Here is a 26,729-nt window from a genome sequence, read left to right as displayed (position 1 = left end):
TCTGAGAGGAGCCACTGGAAATGCTGGAACACCTCTCAGGCCTCTGACACTGGAGCCCGCGGCACACTGAGCCTGTGAACGAGAAAGGACTTCGAGCCTTGAGACGTGGGGTTGGATACTCCTCAGTTGGTATATGAATGTATAACAAGGGTTTTTTTTTTTAAGGTTTTATTTATTTATTTGAGAGAGACAATGAGAGAGAACAGGTGGGGGGGGGCAGAGGGAGAAGCAGAGTCCCCTCTGAGCAGGGGGACCCCCATGTGGGGCCAGTCCCAGGACCTTGGGATCATGACCTGAGCCGAAGGTGGACACTTGACCCCTTAACCGACCGAGCCAGCCAGCACCCCTGAAAGTATAACAAGTTAATGAAGCTTATATTTGGCTGCTTACCTCTCTAGCTTTGCCCACATTTTCATCATTATGGCTTTTGTAATACGTAAGTAAGGAAATGCAAACTAATTAAGAGATGTGTCAGTGCAGGAAAGCTAGGACCAAAAAAAAAAAATAGTAAATAAAAATAAAATAAAATAAAATAAAATAAATAATAAAATAAAATAATAAAATAAAATAAAATAAAATAAAAAATAAAATAAAATAAAATAAAATAAAATAAAATAAAATAAAATAAAATAAAATAAAATAGCTAGCACCCAGTGCTGAATTATCAGCCATGCAGATACTCCCTGTGCCTGTCTGTGGCTGGTTTCCAGTCTCCGGCTCCTGATCCATGATTCCCCGTGGCTCTGCGGCACAGCCGCCCGGACGTCCTGCTCCCGCTGCACGGTGGTCAGCGCATCTCCGCGGCCCTCCCCTGGGCCTGCCTGGCCTCCCGCCCCGGGGATGCTGCAGGGGAGTCTGCGGGCGGCTGGGAAGCGGTGGTCTTCCCCGAGCCCTCCCTGGCGCTCACCCCCCAGGTCAGTAGTCCATTCGTCACCCACTTCTTCATGTTTTGCTGCGCTGTCGCCCGCGAGTCCTCGCAGGAGTGGCAGGGTATTTGAAAGTCACCGCATCTGTTCCCGTCATCACCGTGCTGAAACGGCTGCAGACTCCCCGTCCCGTGGAAACTAAAGTCCACAATCCCTAGCGTGGTCTACACCACCTTCCACCGAGCTCTCTTTCGCCTTCTTGTCTGGCAGACAAGTCACTCTCTTCCTCACGTACCCTCATACCTGACGCAGAGAAAAATAACTTTTGCCTGCACGTTCACAGCTCGCTCGCTCGCTCCGGACCGCCTTCCCGGGCCCTTAAAGCAGATTGGGGCACCTCTGTCCCTCTGCTCCTCTCAGGCCTTGCTCCTCTCCGCCGAGCAGCTACTGCAAGCGTCTCCTAAATGCATTTGTGTCTGTCAGCAATGAGGCGGAATGTAAGTAGCAGAAAACCAGTGACTTCAAGAGACGCCTCAAAACTACAGAAGAGGGACGCCTGGGGGGCTCAGTGGTGGAGCGTCTGCCTCCGGCTCAGGGCGTGATCCTGGAGACCCGGGATCGAGTCCCCTATCAGGCTCCCTGCATGGAGCCTGCTTCTCCCTCTGCCTGGGTCTCTGCCTCTCTCCCTCTCTCTCTGTTTCTCATGAATAAATAAATAAAATCTTAAAAAAAAAAAAAAAAAAAAAAAAACGACAGAAGCAGCGGCTGGAGACAGGGCACCGTGATGTTAGATGTGCAGCATTGCGGCCGCTCTCCGGGCCCTGGTCCCGTGGAGGGAGGCTCACGCTTCGGCAAGTGTCACATCCAGGTCGGAAGCAGGAGGGGACAGGCCCTCCCCGGTTCTGCGCAGGTCCCATGGCTGACTGTCAGTGCCAAGCCCGCGCTGAGTGCGGGGACCGCCCCAGGAGGGTGATGGTAGGCCCCTGGCTTAGTCCAGCATCGTTCACCCCCCGGGGACCGGAGGGGTCCCATCCTCCCCGAGCGGACCATGACCCCCCTACCCCACCCCACCCCGTCCACGGACCCCCGGGGCTGCAGGTAGACGGGAATGTCACGGCTCAGATGACAGCGGCCGGCCGGGCCAGGCGCCCCCAGCGCTGGGAGCCGCGTGACATAGGCCTTCTGTCCCCTTTTGTGTCCTGTTCATCTTGCGTCCTTCACAGTCAGCCGTGGTGCCCGGCGGGGATGCGCACCCACAGATACTTGCTGCAACGGGTGGGACCATCCGACACGGCAGAGACACACGGATAAAGATGCTCTTCACCGAGTAGGAGGCGGCTGCACGGACAGCACATGCGGTGACAACGGGTCACACTGATCCTGCTTCTTGTGTTAGGGCGACAGTAAGCACCGAGCCTCGTAGCAGCGTGTGCCTGAGCTGATGAGAGCAGGGCAGCTGATTATATGTAAAGGCAGAGGACTAAGAAGGTTCTAACTGGGGATCCCTGGGTGGCTCAGAGGTTTAGCGCCCGCCTTCAGCCCAGGGCGTGACCCTGGAGTCCCGGGATCGAGTCCCACGTCGGGCTCCCGGCATGGAGCCTGCTTCTCCCTCCTCCTGTGTCTCTGCCTCTCTCCCTCTCTCTATCATAAATAAATAAATAAATAAATAAATAAATAAATAAATAATCTTAAAAAAAAGGAAAAAGAAGGTTCTAACTAATGGACATTATCGACTGCTTCTGCTTTCTAAAATACAACTTTGGAAATGTGATCTAAGAGCCCACCTGAGACTTGGTTGAATGCAATAAAGAAATGCAAAATAATAGCGGCTTAAACAAAGTGCACGTCCACTTCTCTCTCCCGTGAAAAAGAAAAAAAGGCTGGAAGTGTGAAGTCCAAGAGGTTTTCAGAGGTCTGGCTCCTTCCAGTTCACTGTTGTGCCAATTCCCTGAGTGCAGCCCCGGCCTGATGGTCCACGATGTCCACGGAGGCCTCAGCCCTCCTCCCCTGGGGACGAGTGACAGGGGAGCCATGCGCTGAAAGTGGCACGCCGCTGCTCTTGGTGTAGGCAATACACCCGAGTGCTTTTTACTGGCAAAAATGTGGGCAAATAGTTTGATAATACACTCATTCTAGTTCTAAAATTCTCTAATGCTGATTCATCTGCATTTTATGAAATGTTTTCCATAGAATATTTGAATTTCATTATGTATTCTAGATCGTATGAGGAATGCCTGGGGGGCTCAGTGGTGGAGCATCTGCCTTCAGCTCAGGGCGTGATCCTGGGGTCCTGGGATCGAGTCCCGCCTCGGGCTCCCTGCATGGGACTGCTTCTCCCTCTGCCTGTGTCTCTGCCTCTCTCTGTGTCTCTCATGAATTTTGTTTTTTTAAAAAAACTTTATTCTAGGTGTTATGAAAAAAAAAAAAAAACGAAGGCAAAGAGGACATTTATACCAAAAAATGTATTCCTATCTAATAATACAGATATTATAAACACTTTATTATACTTTCTGCTGTGTCCACTTTCATAAAAAGAATTGCTTTTGTGAAAAAGTAAAATGTTTGTCTTTGAATTTTGAGAGACTACATTTATGTATCTTAGAAATACAGTATGTATAAGAAATTGTTCAAAGTAGATATTCTTAGAAAATAAATTATTATTTTTTAAAGATTTTATTTATTAGAGAGAGAGACACACAGAGGGAGAAGCAGGCTCCATGCAGGGAGCCTGACGTGGGACTCGATCCCTGGTCTCCAGGATCACGCCCTGGGCTGAAGGCGGCGCTAAACCGCTAAGCCACCGGGGTTGCCCGAAAATCAAATTATTAAATAACAGTTAACTTGGGATTCCATTATATGATTTAAAATCGAAAATATTTGATTTATGATATACCATAGCATGTGCTGGACATTTTAGGCTTCTTAAATTACTTTCGTGCAAGTCATTTTTAATTTTTAGACTAGATGAATTTAGAGATTCCAGTTAGGAACTTTGGTCAAACTTTCAGGATGTGAGAATTCATGATAAAAAACTTACTGGCTGTGATAACCATGATCCAAAGAAACCTGTCATCGAGATGCAATTCTCTGAATTTCTTTTAAGATTCTAGATTTTTTTTTTTTAAGGATAAACAGGATGTTATCAGCATTCACAACCTCCACCAAGGATAACCACTGTCCTGACCTCTTGCAGGATAGATAAATATGGTCTCTTTTTGTGCCTTATGTAAATGGAATAATATGATAATATATTACCTTTGCATCTAGCTTATTTCAGTCAACATTGTGTTAGTGAGATTCATCTTTGTAAGTTGCTCGGAGTTGTTTCCATTCCCTCTCATTACTGTAAACCATTCCATTGCATGAATATACCACAATTATTTATCTTTTCTGCTGTTAATAGAGACATGAGCAGTTTCCACTTTGGTGCTGTGATAGAGGTGCCCTGAACTTTGGTGAGCGTGGACGTCCAAAATACCCCTTGCTGTTGGCTAACACTTAGGAGCAAAATGCTGGGTCATATGGTGTATATTTGTTCAGCTTTAGAGGATCCTGCCAATGAGTTAGCCAAATTGTTTGTTTCAATTTACATTCCCATGAGCAGCATATGAGTCTCAATTACTCTGTATTCTTGCCAACCTGTGCTATTGTACATTTTAGCCCTTCTGTGGCAAATGTAGCAGTATCTCTTTGTGGGTTTAGTTTGCAGTAATCATGGACAACTTGTCATATACTCATTGTCCTCTTTTGGCGATGATGGAGTTCTTTTGTCCCAGTCTTAGGTCCATTTTTTTATTGCCTTAGCAGTCTTTTGTGTGTGTGTGTGTGTGTGTAGTGATAGTAGATTAGTTTTTTGTTGAGTATGTGCATTGTTAATATTTTCTCGCACTTTGTGGCTTACTTTTCACTCTTTAAATTATGTCTTGATGAACATAGGTTTGTAATTTTAATATAACCAGATATGTCAAGTTTTTTCCTTTGTGGTTGGTATTTTTTGGTGTGTCTTGCTTAATTAGTAAACCTTTTTCTACTCCAAAGACAATATATTCTCATTAGCTTTCTTTGAAAGCTTTATTGTTTTACCTTACATATTTAGATCTCCAATCTGTCTAATATTGGTGCTTTTTTTATAATATAAGATTGGGGTGAAGATTTTTATGTATTTTTCCATAAGGATTTTCAGTTGACCTACAACAATTATTGAAAGGTCTGTTCTGTCTTCAGTATGCAACATTATCACCTTCATCATAAATCAGTTAACAGCGTATGAATAGGTTTATTCTAGATGTATTGTGTTCCATTAGTGAGTTTTTGTAGCCTGACACCACACTGTCTTTATTATTATTGCTAAGAAGTATTGATAGTTAATAGTCTAAACCTTCAGCTTTATTAGTCTTTTTTAGGGCTTCCTTGACTTTTCTTGGCCATTTACATATCCATATGAGTTTTATTTATTTTTTATTTTTTATTTTTTCCATAGGAGTTTTAGAATTAAAACATGCTGGGGTTTTGATTGTGACAATATTGAATCTGTAGATTAATTTTGGGGCAATTTATGTCTTACAGTATTAAATCTTAATGTCTGTTAATATGTTATATCTCTAATCTTTCATTTAGGATTTTTATATTTGAAGTATGAGAGAGATTGCTCTGTATTTTCTCTCTTTTAATGTCTTGTTCAGGTTTTGGCAGGACATAAAGAATTGATAAGTGTGATTCCTTTCACTGTACTCTCGAAGAGTTTGTATGAAAGATCTTTAAATATTTGCAAAAGTTTGCCAGTGAAACCATCTGGACCTGGGAGATTGTTTGTGGGAAAGTTCATTGTAGACTCCTAGTTATGCTTCTTAGACTTTCTCATTTTTTTTTTTCATCAACTTTGGTAACGTGTGTTTTTTTTTTTTTTTTTTGAGGAATTTATCCAGTCATTCAAGTTATCTATTACTGCAAGTGTGTTCATAATATTCTTATTCTTTTTAGGTTGTCAGTCATTCTTATCATGATGTCTTTTTTTTTATTCCTGTTACTGATATTTGTACGTTCTGGTTTTTTTTTTTTTCATGATAAGTCTTTAAACAGTTGACCTAAAGAAACCAGCATTTGCTTTATTTGATTTTTCTCTACTATATGTTTGGAAATATAAATATGCTTTCTCCTCTTCAGAATTATTTCTTTTTCCTGAATTGTTTTTAGATTTTTTTGAGCTTTGTTTTTTCTAGCTTTTTGAGATAGAAAGTTAAATCTTTGTCCAATGAAATCTTTGAGATTCCTCCTTTCTCATTTTCTGTTAGAAATACGTAATCCAGGTTATAGTCCTCCACCTCCAAGCATCACTTTAGCTCTAACCCATGAATTTCTATTTGCTGTGACTTTACCATCTAATGTTAAATATTTTCTAACTTCTATTTTTACGTCGTTGAATCAAAGATTATTTAGAAATACATTGTTTAATCACCAGTTGCAGACTTTTTAGGTATCTTTCTTTTATTAATCTCAGACTTCATTCCATTGTAACTGGAAAATATACTCAAAGAATTCCAATATTTTGGAAATTGGTGAGGTTTTCCTTATGGCTAGTACGTGGTTTATTTTTGTCATTATTCCATGTTCACTTGAGAAGAATGTGAGTTTTATCATTCTTAGGTACAGTATCCTGTCTATATTTGTCAATTGGGTCAGTTTTATTGAGTATGTTCAGATCCTTTGCACTTTTATGTGATTTTCTCTTTTCTGTCAGATATTGAGATTTATTACTTAAAGTTTCCCATTATGATTATGGATCTGTATATTTCTCCTTTGATTCTGTCATTCTTGATTTAAATGTTTGAAAGTCGTGTCATTCGGGTGCAGTTTTATGACTGTCATATCATCTAGTCAGATCTCTCCTTTTATTCTTAAGTAGCATCCCTCTGTCTCTCTAGTAATATTTCTTGCCTTAAAATTTATTTTTTACTTTTATAACTATAACAGCTTACTCTCGGTTAATGATTTTCTAGCATATACTTTTCTGTTTTTGACTTTCGACCATTCTATACCCTTACAATAATGTATGACTCATAAAAGAGTGTTTGAATTTAATAGTGTGCCAATTTTACTTTTACTTGTAATTTTAATCTGTTTTAATTGAATGTATAACTGTTAAGATTTGATTTACATGTACAGCCAAACTTTTGTTTTCTTGTTCACAAATTTTTTACTAGTTACATTTTCCTTTGATTCACTCATAATGTGTTCATTTACTATTTTTTTTTGTAGTTACACCAAAGATCCTGTAGGTTTGACTCATTACCATTTGATAGAAATGATTACTTTTATCTCCTCATTGATCCTACTAACTCCATTTAATCGGCTCTCACCTTTTGTTATTTTTTTCATATATTAGTGCTACAAATATTTATTTATTTATTTAATTTTACTTATTTTATTTTATTTTTATTTTTATTTTATTTTATTTTTTTAGTGCTACAAATATTTTAAACTTCAGAAGACATTGCAGTTATTGGCCTGGGTAGTTAACATCTCCTTCTGTTTAATGACATATATTTCCTCTTATTGATGATCTTTGTTGTCTCTAGCATTTTTATCTTTCTGGGAACCTTTTCTTCCTGCCAAACAAACTCCCTTTAATGTTTTTCTGGTTCAGGCCAAATTCCCTAGTTTTTGCATCTATGAATATATCATAAGTTTGCCTTCAGCTATATTTTCACTGAGTGTGATAGCATTCTAGGTGCGTAGTTAACTTTTTTCTCTTAACTTTAAAAATGTGATTCCAGAGACACCGCAGTGGCTCAGCAGTTGAGTGCCTGCCTTCGGCCAAGGACGTGATCCCGGGGTCCTGGGATCGAGTCCCATATCAGGCTCCCTGCAGGGAGTCGGCTTCTCCCTCTGCCTGTGTCTCTGCCCCTCTTTCTCTGTGTCTCTCATGAATAAATAAAATCTTAAAAAAACGTAATCCATTACCTTTTGACATCTGTTATTTTAGTTGATCTTTGACAATATTGTGACCATTTCAAAGATTTGGTTTCCTTTGGCCATGGTTCTCAGCATCTTACTGCGGTATGCCTAGATACGGTTTTACTCTAATTTACCCTGGTTGGGATTTGGTGAGCTCTAGGAACTTGATTTGTTTAAATAAATTTTGGAAATTTCTCACTCTTTTTATCTTTAAAGGTTGGTTTTATTTTTTTTTCCTCCCCCTTGAAGATCGCCACTCCATCTGTGTCTAACTTCTCAGCCTATCCTATCTCTTTCTTATGTGCTTTTTGTTTCACTCTTTCTTTTCTCTGTATGCTAGTTGTTGCTACTCCACTGCACTAATCCTGACCTTTGTTGCATCCAGTCTACCAATGGATTCATCCTCGGAGATCTAAATTTCAGATACTGGCTTTCAGTTTTAGAGTATCCATTTCAGTTTTACTTTGCATATATTCTATTCTCTGGTAAAAACACTTCACTTCTTGTCTATTGTATTTGTGACTACACATTAAAAATACCATGTGGCTTAAGCTAAAGAGAAGTATACTGTGTACTTTATTGCTTTGTTATTAATGATTAGAATCACTAAACCTTGGAGTGTTCTAAGCAGTACTGATATCTTGTTCAAGGAGGAGCTTTGCAATTGTCTTGAAATTGAGCTTTCAAATGGTTCTTTGGATGTGGCTGTTGAATACTTTGAAGGGCATGAAATGCTCGGATTGGAACTGCCCCTGCAGATCTCTTCGGGCATGGAGGAATGTGCTTGTGGACATCTGCTCAGGTGCACATTCCTTGTGGGAAAGCAGGACTTGAGGAGTCCTAGAGGGTCTGTCGTGGACGTGGCGTTAATGGCATCCACTTGGGCGATCATGGTAATTGTCATGTTCCCTGTTGGTATTCCTTTGGCCCCCCGAACACATATCCTATTGTAGTCCATCTCAGTCTCCCTCTGCTTATTACGGTAGACCAGTTTTTCCTCATTTCTTATTGTGAGATCATTCTTGGTGTCCATCTGCCTCATCTGCTTGTCCTTGACATTGCTTCTAAAAATCCTTTGTGGATTAAAGAAGTAGCAGTGCTGTATTTCAGAGAGACAGACACTTAAGGTAATGTGTCCCGAATACGATGGCTGGGGGTGGTGAGTGAAGCTGAAAATTCTAAGAAAGAAAGTAAAATGTCCAAGTGAAATTAGGAAATACGATTCAGTCGTACGACATCTGTATGTGGACAAGTTCATTTTGAGTTTTTCCCTCTTTTGTTTTGTTAGTATTGGGAAGCACTGCTGTGGATTCTTAGTGTATAATTTTTAAAATTTAGATTATATACCTGACAGCAGAAATGTGCAGTTTGGTGTTTTGTACCAGCAAAATGTGCTCATTAGCGTAATTAGCATAAAAGAAACATTGAAGATTTCTAGAAATCCCCCTCATGGCCCCTTCCTGTCACAGCTTCCTTCTGCCTGAAGAAAATTTCTCTTAACTTCTAATAGTGTAGATTAGCTTTGCTTGTGTTTAAGCTTTTTATAAATGGAATCATGCAATATGTATCCCTTCAGGTTTGACTTTGAATCGTTAGTGCATCATAGGGGTTTATCCATTGGGTTGTGCATAGCTCATTGTAATTATTGTGTGATATGCCAGGTATGACTGTATTACAGTTTTTATCTCCCAGGTCGGGGGAATCAGGTTCTTAGGGGAGATTTGTGTCTTTCCCCTCCAGCCCTTCTCTGTGGCAGCCAATGTGCACTTTGGATTTAGGGTGGGTGTTAAGTAGCAGACAATTTTTTTTTGCACCTCCTCAAACAGTAGCAGATCTGTGCTTTGTTTTGGAACAGGATGGGAGCCTGAGATGCCCTCCTGCCCACCTGCCAGGGGCCGGCAGCTTTTGCTTCTGCCCTTCCTCCAAAAGTCCCTGGGGTCAGGAAGGAGGGTTTTGTATCCCTTCCTGGAGGCAGATAAGGTTTGCTTTTCTCTTCCCCCATTGTCCCTGGCAATGAGGGTGTGTGTTTTCTCTTTCCTAGTAGTTGAAGGATTTGTTTCATGGATGAATACAGGGTTTCCTTCCTGTCTGCAGCCAGTTGTTTCCTGCATGTCTGAGCCACTAAGGGGGACTGTGCCTCATTTGCCCCCAGTCTTTCGAGCTAAGCACCCAGTTGAAGCCTGTGGAGAAGATCTTACAACAGTGCAAACTCAGCTTGCATCTAGTTATTCTAAACTGATCCTGTAGTTAGTTCTTGGGCCTTTGGGAATTAATTACCATTTTATCTGATTTTTTTTTCTTACCTGCCTCTGTGACAGTCACCTCTTTCTCTCAGGCTTTTGTCAAAGGTGGAACTACTCATACGTCCTCTCTCTTCAGAGAAGGGCCTGTTACTCTGGAGTTTTCTTGAGTGCTTTCCAACCTGACAATTTAACTTATCTTCCTCCAGAGAGAATATATGCTTCTGCTTTAACGAAGTGGGGCAGGAGCACGGGGGCGACATCAACTTAATCCACTCATTGAGTTTATCTGAAGCTGAGCCTGTCTTTGTAAGGGATCATCTAATTCTATTTCATTCTAAGCCTTAAGATGTGGATCCAGGTAGTTCTCACTGAAAGGACACCGTTATTAGATTAGGGTTTTCTTTGGCAGCATCTGAACTCCAACTTTTTTTTCCCCCTCAGGCCCTATGAGATTACTCAGGCCCATTGTAACTTTTCAGTATTTTAGCTACTACTTTTATTTCTTATTTATTTATTTATTTATTTATTTATTTACTACTACTTTTATAGGCAAATCTTATTGGGGGGAAAAAAGTAGCATTCCCTGCCCACCGCCACTACCACCAAAGGAAAAGTGCCTGTGTACACCCTTTTTACTTCTCTTGAGACTTTTTTTAGTTTGAGATTTTACATATCTTTATCCAGCATTTCAAATTGTCCTTGATAGTAGCATTGGAGATGTGTGTACACACACACAGTATGTATGCAAGTGTATGTATGTGTGTGTGTGTGTACACGCTTGTCTGCCATTGCTGGGAGCCAAGGTCTTGTAAGTAGAATCATTCTGAGGATTCCAAGCACACTGGGTAAACTCTGTATCTGCTCTCTAACTCAGACTTCCTCCTGGCATTTTTACATAGAGTTTTAATCCAGTTGGATAGACAGCTCCCCCGAATTATATGATGTAGTGCTTTTGCCATCTGCCCTCGACCAGCTGATGCCTCAAGAGGAGGCTCTGTTCATAGTAAGGGTCAGCAGAAGGTGAGCCCAAGTCTCCGTCATCTTGTGCAACACCTTCAGCATGAGGCCCAGGAGTCTCTTTCTTAGCCCTGTCCTCTCTGCTGACCTGTCCCACCATGACTCTAGACAGGACAGATAGAGACAGATCAAAGAGAATAATTGGGAGTGATGCCATTTATTTTATACTTGATCCGACCCTGTTTGGTTAAATAAGCAATGGCCTGTGCTTATTTCACATGTTTACTTAGTTTGTTAGGAAGCGTAAAATCACTATTATTGCTGTCTCATCAGAGAGCAGAGAACGGCTGACTAAGAGGGTATAAGGACTTTGGATAGGACAGTGGGTAAGAGGACATAACTGGCAGGGGATGAAAATATAGTGCAGAAAAGATCGCCTGCAACCAGAATTTCAGAGGATTAAGCCAGTACCTTGGTCTGAGATATCAGATAACCCTGGATGGAAAAATCTAAGCGTAGAACCAAGACACACATCATGGAGCCCCACCATTAGGATAAGCAAAACATGTCATTTTATTCTGTTTAGGATTTTAAGCAGGCATGAGTAAATAAAAACATTATCCAGTTGGGAAGAAGAAAGCAGAAATAAGCATTTCAGGATATGGCACGATAGGTTCACATAAAATCACAACCAGAGTACTTTTGTACTTCCACTTCTAGACCCAGGGCTGCTGACACGTGTCTTGATTTTCACCCCCATACTTACAGTAGGATGTCGATGACTAGTAGCCATGACCAGCTTCTCAGAATGAGGGCAGGGCCCTACTTTATTTACTTATAATTGTTCTTATCCTCCTAGGTGGTCCTAACTGTTCTAACACACAAAATTACAAGGCACTTCTAAACAAGGGAGAGTCATAGCAAAATGGAAACATTGCTTATATATGAATGGATCACACAAAATGCTGATTATTTTTCTCTTATGGGAAGAAAAGCTCAACTGTTTTTCAATGATTAATTGTTAAGAGGTTGGAAAAGAACATGAGATAACTCAGATTCCTTATATAAATATGTCTTGCTATATTTAGTTCGTCTTAAAAATTTTGTCTTTTAAAACTGTTTTGCTAGGGACATAGGCATAACTCTATAAATCTTATTTTCTCCATCAGGAGACCCCAATTTCCTAGTGTAGATAAGGTGAGAATGTTGATTTGATAGACTAATCTCTGTGGAGTGTACCTATCATCCTGTACTCAAGAGTTAATGGATCAGTTAGCTATTGCCATGAAAATGCTTTGTTACAAACCACTCCAAAAACTCAGAAAAATATAACATTACACATTTATTATGCTCACAAGTATAATCCTCAGGTTTTACAGCAGATCTGTCTTGGCTGAGTGAGTGGTTCTGCTTCTCATTTAGACCTATGGTTTGTCTGTGGCAGCTCTACTCCTTGTGTCTCTCATCCTTCTTGGATCAGTAGGGTAGCCATGGAAGGTTCTCGTTGGTGGCAGAGGCACAAGAGTATGAATGGAAATAGGCCCTTTAGCCGGAGCTTGGAACTGGAATACTCTGACTCCTGCCCACAATATCACTGAGAAAAGCCAGTCATAGGGCAAGTCTAAAGGCAATAGGCAGTGGTGTACCGTCTGCGCATTATGGGGTCATGGCAAAGATCTAGACGCAGAAAAAGTCAGAACCAGTAGTCAAACTTCAGGTTACTTATGTGTTTGGATATTAATGCCTGCAGTAAGTTTTCTGACAATACAAAACCTTTTACATCATTCTCTTTATTTTCTTTAACATGATATTTACCTTCTGATGACTGTCATTTCCTTGCATCAGAAGTCGTAAGAGGTAGTAAGAATTTTCTAAGAATTGAGTTAACTTCGTGATTTCTGGCAATAATTAGTCCGTCAGACCCATGGACTAATCCACAGATATAAATATGTGGAATAAGGGCCACCATGACTCTCTTCTTCCTACCTCAGTTACTGCTGAGTGCTCATGGCGTGCTTCCCCTCTGAGGTCAGCTATGGGTTCAGCTCTCTACTCCAAACAGTCCTAACCTATCAGGCAGATGTGAGAGTTGAAAACTGTCCTTCTACACTAAATAAACCAGATTCTATTCACTGTCAGATCGTCAAAACACCTGTCTACCATCAGGAAGTATGTACGAGGCAAGATAGTTCATCTGGGATTACATGATGTGAAATATTTTACCTTTCTTAATTCTTGTAGGTATGGCAAATAGTGCTGGTGGAAAAATACCACACAATAAGGACTCTGAACCATTATGTGCCCTATAAACAGAGTATTCATTATTAACTACATTGTATTTAAAATGGCATAGGGCAGCCCTGGTGGCGCAGCGGTTTAGCGCTGCCTGCAGCTCAGGGTGTGATCCTGGAGACCCAGGATCGAGTCCCATGTCAGGCTCTCTGTATGATGCCTGCTTCTCCCTCTGCCTGTGTCTCTGCCTCTCTCTCTGTCTCTATGAATAAATAAATAAAATCTTTAAAAAAAATAAAATGGCATAATGTACCTGGTATGATTTTAAAGTAATGTTACCAGTTCAGGTTGGCATTTAATTTAATGCTTAAAAAATGTCTTAATGTCTTAAATGATTTGGTTAGCCATTTCCAAAAGGAATTGAATAGTAGTCCCATTTCATTTGTTGGTACGCATAGTACCTGTCACTTGGATACATTATTTTAGATCCTTTCCAAGTTTCGGTGATATGTGCCTTCATGTGAACTGTCATCAGTTGAGGACTCTTCTAGCACTGTCAGTTCACTCAACAAACATTTTGTATCTTATTACAGAGATGAATAAGGCAAGTTCCTTTGTTTTGGGGAACTCACAATTTACATTTATGTAATCATAAATTACTAAATCATTTAGTAATCACTATGTATTACTTGCAAATATATAAAGAAAGGCAAACAAATGAGGGATTTGGTGCATTTGAAGAACTTTTCAAAGAAGGATTTTTAAGCTGTGTTTTTGGAAAAGCATAAATGTGACATGACATATTATTCACAGCGAAAAGGGGAAGGACAGTTAAGGCAAAAGCATTTAAAAGCTAACAGACAGGGACGCCTGGGTGGCTCAGCGGATGAGCGGCTGCCTTCTGCCTACAGACCTGCCCAGGGCGTGATCCTGGAGTCCGGGGATCAAGTCCCACATCAGGCTCCCTGCATGGAGCCTGCTTATGTCTCTGTCTCTCTCTTTGTGTCTCTCATAAGTAAATAAAAATCTTTAATAAAAAAAACTAACAGACGTAAATGATGATGGTATAGAACGTGTTTAGGAATTGCCGTGCAAGCAGGGACATAAGTAAACTATTTTGTTAGTTCATACAGGACGTGATGAGGGGTCTCACTAACACTTTGACGTTCGAGATGGAGAGAAGGACCTTTTGAAGGGATATTTTGAAGATAGTTTGATAAGACCTGATGATCAAATGTAGTGGACAGGGGAAGAGGAGGTGATGCCGGAGTCCGAGGCGCTGCTGTTTTAATCTCAGGCTACTGCAGAGAGTGTAAGGATAGGCGCTGGGAGGGGGGATGCAGGAGAAAGTCAAGAATATGCAAAACTGGTTGAAAGGGCCCAGAATCTGGGAGGTCAGGAAGATGTAAACAAACAAGAGATTATATCAGTCCTACAACTTCCTGTGGAAGTGAGAACCTATTCCCAGGCATCTTGACCTGAGGCTTCAAGCAGATACTCAAAAATATTTCTAGAGAAAAAGGGAGAAGAAGAATTATTCTGAAGAAGAGTGCCATGTTCTATCTGATAAGTTTTTGGAGAGAAGGCTGTTTTCAGCCAGCCATGGTGATGCTTCTGTGTCCTAGACATGTACCTTTTTTATGCCAGAGCAAGTGCTATCTTACTCTAGGATACGGAGAATGAAACACTCAAATTGCCCAAATTCTTCCCTTTTCCTTCTGCCCCCCCCCTTCTTTCCTTTTTTCTTCACTGAGGTGTAACGGTTTGATGAGCTTAGTAAGGAAAAGATCCATCAGAACTTTGTTGGGTGAAGCCCCTGAAATTTACAGAGGGTGTTAGTCCACGTACTCTCCAAGAAATCTCTTACTTAGTGTGTCTAGTAAATAATATCTTTCAGAAGTGAGTAAAACTAAAAAAAAAAAAAGCCAAATCCATGTGATTTTGATTCTCTGTTGAACATATTAGCCTGTGATTTAAACTCTAAACTTTTTGAGGCATGTCAGTAATTAGCAATCAGCTAATTGTAAAATAATTTAACTCTCAAGCATAGAAATCTAGAATTAGCCTTGTCATTGCACACCTTTTCACCTAGAAGCTTTCTTCTGGTTTTATTCTCCCAACTGCTGAGGTTGAAAGTGGAACTACTATTTTTTTTTTTTTTTTTTTTTTTTTGCCTCCTGTTGCCTTGTAGTTTCTCTGGATTTCTTATTTGTAACTTGGTAACTTTAAGATATAATTTGCCTCTTTCTTGTAAAAGTTCAATCTAATATATGTTTTTTTTTAAGAATGAAAACTGAAAGCCTAATATTTGATAAAGCATTTGCTGATACTCTATAACAGCATAATGATTATATGATTTTTTTTTTCCTGTTTGAGCATAGAGGCTTACATTTTCTGGTTTAGCATTATTTTTACAGATACTGTTATTGTAAATTATTAAAACTGTCTCAGCTGAAATGTCTAGCTTCTTGTACTGAACAACATTTCACAAGGCAGATTTTGGTAAATCTGTTTGGTTGAAACACATTATTGTTACTTTAGGTGCCGACTATTCTGATGCCGAGTTTCCAATTGCCTTGATTAAAGTAGAAACATCCTATGGCTTGGATGACTTACATTTCAAATTGGTTTGAGCAAGATGATTGGTATGAAGGACTACAAAGAGTAAGATATATTTATGTTGTGATTATGATTTTCTGTGGGTCTTTTTTCTGCTCTCCTGCTCATGCAGCTGTTATTTCTTTGTCATTTATGTTGCAGACATTTTTGCATTGCAATATTTTGAAGGTAAATAAGACACTTGATAGATTCCAAAGCAGAGATAAGAGGATAATTATAAATACGGTCATAATCATACATTGAGGAAAAGGTTTTTTTTTTTTTTTTCTGTCCTGGTTTCACATGAATTCTTAATGTTTTCAGATTGTCTTCAGGCTTTAAATATAAAATAGAATTCTTTTATGAGACTAATATATGAAAACAGTAATACTTGTAATAGTCATTTTACATAAAGAAAAAATTTTAATGAAGCAGAAGATGTGCATGATAATACTATGTATTATATTAATATCGTAAAATTAAATGCAAAGATTTTCTGAAGAGTGCCATGTTCTATCTGATGAATTTTTAGGCAATTAATTATGTTTCAAAAGATTTGGATTGTCACCATGGCAACTTTTGTATAGTATTTTGAAAATAGCTATTCTGATCTATTATTGCAAGAGTACAAAACTGCTGTTTAAAAATGTATCTAATCAAAATGGATTTAGTGTAAAATAATACGATGTCTTTTTGATTATTTTCACCTTTTTAATGGGAGATTTTTAAATCACTTAAATGAAGCATTCTGTAGATTTTTTTTCTCACACAGCCTGGATTTTTCTTTTTATTAATGAATAGAACAAAAGAGCCAGAGTATCTTCCTGGGGTTTCATCAGCTTTCCTCACTGTTGTCGGAGGGCATATGCTACCAAGATAGGCAGCACTGCGTTTCTCTCCCTGTCCTGCTTCCTCAGGGTCCCATCCTCCACACATCAATGAAAGACATTTTTTCAGTATTTTACTCCCTTTTAATTATCTTTGTCACTGTAATTCCTCAGCAGTTTAAAGCCGTCTGCCTTTTGGGATTTTCTTTGTTTTTTTGTTTTTGTTTTTGTTTTCATTTTTTTTAAGCTGTGAAACAAAGCTGGTAAACATCTCTGCAGCCAGTTAATAGCAAACTCTGGAGAATAATCCTCATACTGGGGATCCTAACACATTCTGCAGAAAACAGGTGGAGAATCAGTGGGTAGCTTGTCATTCTGAATTTCAGTCGTACCCATAAATGATGGAAGTACTTCAGCTTATGAATTAGATAAGTCCCACTGGACACACATACACACCTTTGTATTGTGCGTGTGCATTTTAAATATAGTAAGTGCATTTCTGATGTTGAACCAAAGAGGTTTTTTTTTTTTTTTTCTTCCAGTGCAGTCCGTGTATTTCCTCAATGGGGAGGGATAAGGATGGTAGTCCAACTCGCTAAAATGCTTTTTACTAAAATTGAGTGTTCCTTTATCTAGCGACTTCAGGGGAGTTTACATTAGAGATTATGAGGATTCAATATCTTTTTCTCCATTATAACACCAGTCGGCCCTTTAGTACCATTAGCCTTTATAAATGAATTTCTGGCTCTGAGACCTATTACAAGAGTAGCTGTTATATATAGACACAGTGCAACCCTGAAATTACCATATTGTCATCTTCATGAGTTTGAGCCGCTTCTGGCTCAAATTTTGGTCTGTTCTTATATAGACTTGGATGAGAATGAAAGATCCTATTCTAAATAATGAAAATTGGCACATGAATATTGACTTTAAGTTCTCCTAAAAGCAGAGCTTAATATTTTTCAGTTGATGTGCATGTGCATATGTATCCTATATAATCAGCATTCAGCATAGCACATTTTTCAATAGAATTTTTTCTCCTAATTTATTTAAAAGCAAAGTTATAACATTGTAGTGTGGGGTTTATAATGTACATAAATGCAACACATTTGATAATAATACAAAGGACTATGGGGGAATGAAAATATGGTTGTGGGGTTATTACATTTTACATGAAATAGAACGGTAACACTGAGTACAACAGATGTGGTGAGGATGCAGAGAAAGGGGAGCCCTCTTACACTGTTGGTGGAAAGAGTTTTTTTTTTAAAGTTCACAAGAAAAGGTAAGTTGGATTTTTTAGTTAACATTGTAATTTAGAAATACAATGTTTGAAAAATTACATACAAGTATGACTGGTCTTTCATAGAAACTTATGATAGTATTAATTTTAATATAATATTTATGGTGTATGTGTATATTTCTACAGGTACACAGACACACATAATAATTTGATTTTCACTTAGTTTTGCAGGCTTTTTTCACAGTGTTGTAACTCTAGCTATATTTTAAATTTCATTGTGATTATTTCATATCAGCATGCTCTTCATATTCAGAAGTGAACTTTAATGTTATATAAATATAAATACACTCATCACTTTTTTTACATTTCATATACTTAATATAGAGAATATCTTTACTGTGAGTGTAACATATATGTTGTATTTCATATGAGATTAAAAGAAAAAATTGAATTTAGGTTAAGAAATTAATATCTTTGCAAGTAGGCTGTTGCCAGGTTACTGACATTGTCACTTATGTGTGGGGTGACACAATGCTCAGACTTTCTTCCTGAATCCTTTCTAAATCTCCATTATTCAGTGTACTTGAAGGTTTAGTACATCTGTAAAGTGTACATGTTGTTACTGGAAACAGAAGATTATATTTTCTGAAGTAACAAATCTCTAGAATGTACATGGAAATTCTTAAGTCATTCACATAAAAATGAAACCTATTCTAAAGTAAGAATACAAAAAAGTAGATAATATTTGTCTGAAATATATAATTAATTACAACGTTAAGTTCACATACATTTATTTACCTAGATGTGTGACATATATTTTAGGACTTATGTTTAAAATAAAGATACAGATTTTGGAATGATTCTGTAGTTGAATATTTTCTATTTGTAGTAATGAGAAGCATTAATTATATAACCATTCATGCTGACTACAAAGATAACAAGAGCTTCTGGACATTTCTTTTTATCTCCTTAGCAATTACAGATATAATTTAATAAAAGCTATATCATATTATATATACTTTTAATAATTTTAAAAAACAATAAGGAAGTTTCAAATACTGCCCGTTTAAATACATAATTAAGATTTATAAATACAAGAGTATTCATATATATATATTTTAAGATTTTATTTATTTACTTGAGAGTGAGAGAGTGCACAGGGAGGGGCAGAGGGAGAGGGAGAAGCAGACTCCCTGCTGAGCAGGGAGCCCAATGTGGGCTCAATCCTGGGACCCTGGCCAAAGGTAGATGTTTAATGGACTGAGCCACCCAGGGGCCCCAATATTCATATATTTAATGATGTGTAATTTTTTCAAATTTTGTTCAAAATCCTAGATTTTATAATATGTTCTTATTTTGTTTTATGCTGTTTATTATTTTAATGGCTGTTTTGGACAAGTTATTCAACTCTATATTTATTTATTTATTTATTTGACATATTTTATTTATTTATTTATTTATTTATTTATTTATTTATTTATTTATGGCAGACACACAGAGAGAGGCAGAGAGATAGAAGGAGAAGCAGGCTCCTTGGAGAGAGCCTGATGCAGGACTTGATCCCCAGACCAGGATCATGCCCTGAGCGAAAGGCAGACGCTCAACCACTGAGCCACCCAGGCATCCCTCAACTCTAAATTTAAAAGGAAATTATATGGTTAGATTGTAAGACTTGTGAAAGCTGCTTAGGAACAAAGTCATACCAAATTGTATGACAATATTGAAATTTTTGTATTATTTAAATTTGAAAATTAAAAAGTAGTGAACTTAAAGAAGAGGTAATTTAAGATATACTGATAATTAAAGTAAAAATATATTGACAAAGTGAATTTTAAAGTAACATGCCTTTTTAATAAGGAGCAGAGGGACTTTGAGTTTGTAGTCTGGCAGGTGAGGAGCTTAGAAGTCTTCACTCTAGCCTAAAATGATAAAAAATTGAGCAAACTGGAAAAAAATAAATCAGCCACTCTTCTTAGATCTCTAAGAGAAGTGAGGTCACAGGGCAGTTTACTTCTTCCACAGTTGGAGAGATGGACAGGCAGTTACAGAAATTCACAACCTCCTGGAGCAGAGACCTACCAGCTAAAACCTCAGTGGGAACCAGAGCCCAACTAGGAAAACCTGAACTATAACTGATGAATTGCTGGAGGCTCATGTCACAGGTCTGAGAGTTAGAGACTCCATGGAGGCCCCATGCTTGTGTGCTCTCACCTCCAGCATCTCTACCAGGTCCTCACTGTGAAGACCAGGGAAAAATCCCATCATGCATCTGGCAGGGAGAGAAGAAAAGGAATCATTTTAAATAGGTCCTAGCATTTTTTTCTTAGCAAAGCTGTTCTAGGAAGAAATAGTTTTATCAGAGCCTTACCTATCTGGGGAAGGGAAATAACCAACTCCAGCCCACTGTACCCATCCTTTCCCAACTAAGGGATAAAAAAACCCCTCCAAGAATCACTGGTGAAATTCACATTACACAGGCATGGACTCACCAGAGGACCTAATCACAGGATTATAGAGCACTTTTCCTCCCACAGTTACATTACCAAGGGTCAGCTGACCACAGTGCTTTTTACCCACTACATCATGTAATCCTCTCAAGGAAAGATTGTAGGGCATACTGAAAAGCAAAAATGAACAAACAAGCAAACAAACAAAAAACCATCAGAACAAGAGTCAGATATGGCAGGAATGTTGTAACTATTGGACCAAGAATTTAAAGAAACAAAATTAATATTATAAGGACTTTAATAAAAAATAGAGAACATACAAAGACAGGTGGATAATTTAAACAGAGAAATGGAAATTCTAACAGGAATCAAAAAGAAATGCTAGAGACCAGAAACACTAAAAAATGAAGAATGCCTGTTAGCTCATTAGTAGACTGGATATGGCTGAGGAAAGAATGATTTAGCTTGAGAATATGATGGTAGGGACTTCCAAATCTGAAAAGGAAGGAGAAAAAAGAATGGGGGGGAAAAACAGGACGAAATACTCAAGGGCTGTAGGCCAACTGCAAAAGATGTGCCGTACACATACTGGAAATACCAGAACAAGAAGAGAAAGGAGAAGCAACAGGTGAAGCAGTAATGACTTAGAATTTCCCCGAATTATGTCAGACAGCAATCCACAGATCCAGAAAGCCCAGAAAATACAAAATGAGGTAAATGCAAACAAAACAAAACAAAACAAAACCCTCACCTAGGCAAATCACATTCAAACTGAAGAAAAAAAAAAATCAAAGTGAAAATCTTCAAAAAGAAAACAGAGGAGCAAGAATAAGAATTATCATTCAACTTCTCAGAAACCACAAAAGCAAGAAGAGAATGAAATGAAATATTTAGAGTGTTCAGAAAAATAAAATACCAGCCAAGAAATCTATACACTGTGAAATTATCTTTCATGAGTGAAGGAGAAATAAAGACTTGCTCAGACAAACAGGAATTGGGGAATTTCTTGCCAGTAGACCTACCTTGCAATAAATGTTAGGAGAAGTTCTTCAGAGAAGGTAAGTGGTACAAGTCAGAAAATCAGATCTGCATAAACAAAGGAAGAGTATTGGAGAATATATAAGTAAAGGTAAAATAAAAACTTTCATTTTTCTTATTCTTAATCTTGTTAACAATTAACAGTTTGTATATAATAAAAGTAAAACAATATATTTTATTATACTTTTATGAACATACACACATACATATATGTGTGTGGTGTTGCTTATGTATTTATGTATAAGTAAAATGAATAACAGCAATGATATAAGGGATGAGAAGATGAATTAGGGAATTAGAGATATTTTGTTATTTATAAGGTGCCTACACTACCTGAGAAGTGGTATGGTGTTATTTGAAAGTAGACTTGGAGTAGTTATATCTTACAAAGTCTAGGACAGTCACACACAATTTTAAATGATATGCTAAGAAAGAAGAAAAAGTTGAATCATATAAAGTGCTCATTTGAAACCACAGAAGAAAGAAAAAGTGTGGAGGACGAAAACAGGAACAAATTGAAACAGTAAAAATTGGGTGTATACTAATCCAAGCGTATCAATCATTACCTTGAACATCAATGGCCTAATGCACTAATGAAAACATATAGTTGGGTCTTTGTCTACAAGTAACTCAAATTAAATATAAAGACATACATAGATAAAGAGTAAAGGGATGAAGAAGGATAAACCATGCTAACACTAATTAAAAGAAGTGTCTATAGATATGTAAATTTCAGAGCAAGGGTAACGAGAGACATTACATGGTGATAAAAGGGTCAGTAATCCAAAAAGACTCACACACAACTTTAATGTGTGTATGCCTAATAACAGTATTGTAATACATGAGGCAAAAAATGATAGAAGTACGAGAAGAAATAGATGGGCATACTGTTCTAGTTGGAGACTCTGAACAGATCTACCAGACAGAAAATCAGTAAGAACATAATTGAACTTTATAGCATCTTCAAGCAAGTGTGTATAGTCCACACTATGGATTACTTCCTCCAACAACAGCAGGTTGCACATTCTCCTCGAGCTCACATGGAACATTTCCCTAGATAGATCATGTTTTGGGCCATAAAGCACATCTCAACAACTTAAAAGTACAGAAATAATACAAGGTTTACTCTCACACATCAGTGGAATTAAACTAAAAATCAGTACCAGAGATATAACTTGAAAATCTCCATATAGAGACTAAACAACAATCTTCTAAATAACACATGGATCAAAGAAGAAGTCTTAAGAGAAACTGAAAAGCATTTTTAAACTGCATGAAATTGAAAATACAACTTAACGTAATTTATGGGATGCGGCAAAAGCCGTGCTTGGAGGGAATTTATAGAATTTAATGCATATATTAGAGAAGAAGGAAGATCTAAAATTAATCATCTAAGCTTCTGCCTTAGGGAACTAGAAAAAGAGGAGTAAATTAAATAAATGCAAAGTAAGCAGAAGAAAAGAAATAATAAAAATTAGATCAGAAATCAGTGAAATCCGAAATAGAAAATCAGTAGAGAAAATCAACAAAACAAAAAGGTGCTTCTTTGAAAGATCAATAAAATCAATCGCTTCTCGGCCTTTTGGCTAAGATGAAGTGTAGGATCAATAAAATCTATTAGCCTTTAAGCTCGACTAATTAAAAAGAAAAGAGAGAAGGAACATGTTACGAATACCAATAATGAAAGAGGGGACATCGCTATATAACCAATGGATATTAAAAGGGTGATACAGAAATACTACAAATTTGGTAATCTATATGAAAGGGACCAATTCTTTAAAGATATAATTTGCCAAAACTTACAGAAGAAATATACAACCTGAATAGACCTATGTTTTAAAGAAATTGAATGAATAATAACAGTTTATGATACTGTGATTTATAAGAAATATGTATTTATTTAGTCATTCAGATGTCAGTGTCCCAAGTGTAGAGAGCCATAAATGTGTCTTTTGTTATGCTAATAAGGTGACTTTTAGAAAGCATGTAAGGATGGAGGTTGATGGCTGGCCGGAGCCAATCTTATGATTACAGGGTTGGAACTTTTAATCCCACCCCTTGACCTTCGGGGAGAGGAGAGGGGCTGGAGGTTGAAAGATCTCCAGTGGCCAGTAGTTTAATCAGTCAATCCTGTATAATGAAGCCTCTACTAAAACACAAAAGGAAGGGGTTCAGAGGGCTCTCAGGTTGATGAACGCGTGACCCACTCTGAGAAGATGGGATCTCCTTGCCCCTTCCCTCTACGTTGCTTCATGCGTCTCTTCTATCTGGCTGTTCCTGAGTTATGTCCTCTTATAACAAACCAGTAATCTAGAAGTAAAATGTTTCTCTAAGTTCTTGAGCCATTTCTAGCAAATTAAGACTTGAACAGACCCTTCACTGAAGAAGATAGATGGCGTATGAGTATATGGAAAGATGTTCGACCTAGGGAAATCCAAATTAAAACAACGAGTTACTACTTACATACCTATTAGAATGGCCTGTCCAGAATACGGACACCACCAAAGGCTGGTGAGAGTGGGAAACAGCAGGAGCTCCCATTTATTTCTGGTGGGAATGCAAATGGTGCAACCTCTTTGAAAGACAGTTTGATCTTTTCTTTTTTTTTTTTAATTATTTTTATTTATTTATTTTTAGTTTGATCTTTTCTTATATAATAGGCATACTCCTACTACAGCAGTCCCCTCTTTTGCACTCCCTGTTACTCACCTAAAGGAATTGAAAACTTAAGTTTACATAAAAACCTGTGCATGGGTGTTTATAGCAGCTTTATTCATAACTGTTAAAACTTGAAAACAACCAAGATGTCCTTCAGTAAGTGAATGGATAAATAAACAGTGGTACTCTTTATTATTTATTTAAAAGGGAATATTTTTCACTGCTAAAAAGAGATGAGCTATGAGGCCATGAAAATACAGGGAGGAAACTTAAGTGTCTATTACTCAAAGAAAAGATTATATACTGCATGATTACAATGAAAGGGCATAACTATGGATAAGAGGTGAAACTGGGCAGAGTATAACAATATCAGTGCTTGCCAGGGGTTATTGAGAGACGGAGAGATCAATGGGCAAACAGAGGGGATTTTTTAGGGCAGTGTATCTATTCTGTACAATCTACAGTGGTGGATGCATGTCCTTCTACATTTGTCCAAACCCATGGAATGCACAACACCGGGGGCCAACCCTACTGTAAACTAAGGACTTTGGATGATGATGATGTGTCAGTGTAGGTTCATCACTGTAACAGATGTACCAATCTGATGCTAGGCATTGATGGTGGGGGGAGGTTGTGTGTATGGGGGACAGGGAGTGAACGCAAACTCTGTCATTTCAACTCAGTTTTTGCTGTGAAAGTAACACTGCTCTAAAAACAGTTTATTAAGTTTAAAAAAGATTAAAAAAAAAAAGCAGAAAGTGAACATTCTAAAAATGATTCCATTTTACCTGTTTAAATCTTTCTCTTACATTTCTTTTCCAGATATAAACTCAAAATTTGCTTAAACATAAATGAGAAACAACTTTTATTTACAAACATTATGAGTAGTAACCATAGACCCCAAATGTAAACCACAAAAGCCTATTTAATTCACACTGTAGTTAAAATAATGTATATTTTAAAAAAAATAATAAAATAAAATAATGTATATTTCCAGTGAAAGGTAACATTGTAACATTACTAGTTTAAAAAATATGTATATTTTAAAAAATTTGTCAGGAGTGCTAGTGCTTGAGGAAATACAAGTGCCAGAGGAGGAGGAGGAAAGAAGATTCTTAGAGTTAAACAAGCACAGTTATCATGGAATTTTTCACTTCAAATAACTTTTTACTTAAAAAAAACCCCACTAATTCCACTCAGATAAGGAGATTTCATGGGATGAAGACAGATTCAGGGAAGAAAGAGGAAAGAAGAAGAGATCTTTTGTAGAACGTGGAAATATGAAATAGAAAAGATATAAAGAAGAAAGTAGCTTGATAAGTAAACTGGTGATAATGTAACTGACTAGAGTTTACTAATTTTGAGCATTAAAATAAAGAAGAAATACAGGGTTATGGTCAGTACATGATTCCAGTAATACTGAAAAGGAAGCAGATGATGGAAACACTGCTTTATTTTTCAATGACATTACCAAGTTTTGTTCAGAGCAACTTGTTTTAAACCACTAGGTGGCAGGGTAGAAAGAGAAAAGGCACACTGAACAGGTACCCATTACACTTGTGTCTTAGGTCAGGCGTGTATATATATTTATGTGTTAATGTTTCATAGGTGTGATATTTGACATTTGTGTTAAAGCAATAACAACATAAACAGAATATTGATTAAATGCTGACGTTTGGTTATGTTAGGCCATGTGAACCAAACTTATTATCTCCCAGGTATTTACTTAATTTTTCAAAAATATATTTTTTTAAATTTTTATTTATTTATGATACTCACATAGAGAGAGAGAGAGAGACGCAGAGACACAGGCAGAGGGAGAAGCAGGCTCCATGCACCGGGAACCCGATGTGGGATTCGATCCCGGGTCTTCAGGATCGCGCCCTGGGCCAAAGGCAGGCACCAAACCGCTGCGCCACCCAGGGATCCCCAAAAATATTTTAAAATTTATAATTGCTATTTATATTTTTTCCTTACTTGAAATAGGTATGAAATTCACAATAGTGAAAAATTGGTAGTTTCCTGGTATAACTTTGTAGTATAAGTGAAGACTCTTATGTTGAGAGTCCTCATTTTTAGACCAATATTTTTGACCATATTAGACCATCATAATGGTCTAGATTCTGCCTTGAAAAAAAATTTTTTTTGGTCAATTAATCTATTCTTGAATGCCATTCAAGGTAACTCTATAGGGTAATGCTCAGAAGAGGTTCTTTGTTTTTGTTTTTGCCTTAGATATTCCCTGTTTCTGGGTTTTCAATATGATCATAGATATACAAACAGTCCCCCACTTGGTTTCCTTTTCTCCACGATCCTAGAAGAATTGAGTTGAGAGTTTACACAGAGATTCACAGAATCCCTTGAGATGAGATGAATGGAAGGGAACACCTATTTCAGAGGATTTCTTTTAACTAGAAGGAACAGAAACCTGAGGTTAGATGCCTGCCTCCGTGCTCTGCCCTGGCTTGGAGCTGGGTCTCCCTCCCTGCTTACGGGAGCCCCAGCCAGGCTGATTCTTCATCTTGAGGGCTGTTTACTCCACTGTCCTCTGCCTGCCACGTCAACATTTTGTAACCAGTGGTTTCCAGTTTCCTTCTGTCCCCTCTTCACAATGAACAGTATTGTTAACGCAGCCTGTGGACCTGCCCTCTGTCCCATAAATAGTT

General features: G+C 38.0%; 1 protein-coding gene and 1 long non-coding RNA gene across 2 annotated transcripts in view; one reads left to right on the top strand and one right to left on the bottom strand.

Moving 5' to 3' along the window:
• Window positions 1-26,729, bottom strand: part of LOC144283935 (uncharacterized) — a 315,621-nt gene that overhangs the window by 143,212 nt on the left and 145,680 nt on the right. The window lies entirely within an intron of this gene.
• LOC144285093 (WD repeat-containing protein 17-like) overlaps window positions 1-26,729 on the top strand; it is an 88,282-nt gene that overhangs the window by 11,643 nt on the left and 49,910 nt on the right. The gene's annotated exons all lie outside the window — the stretch shown is intronic.

Source organism: Canis aureus, chromosome 15 (genome assembly GCF_053574225.1).
Source record: "Canis aureus isolate CA01 chromosome 15, VMU_Caureus_v.1.0, whole genome shotgun sequence".
NCBI lineage: Eukaryota > Metazoa > Chordata > Mammalia > Carnivora > Canidae > Canis > Canis aureus.
Note: the sequence above shows the minus strand (reverse complement) of the source record. Positions and strands in the feature narration are given on the sequence as shown.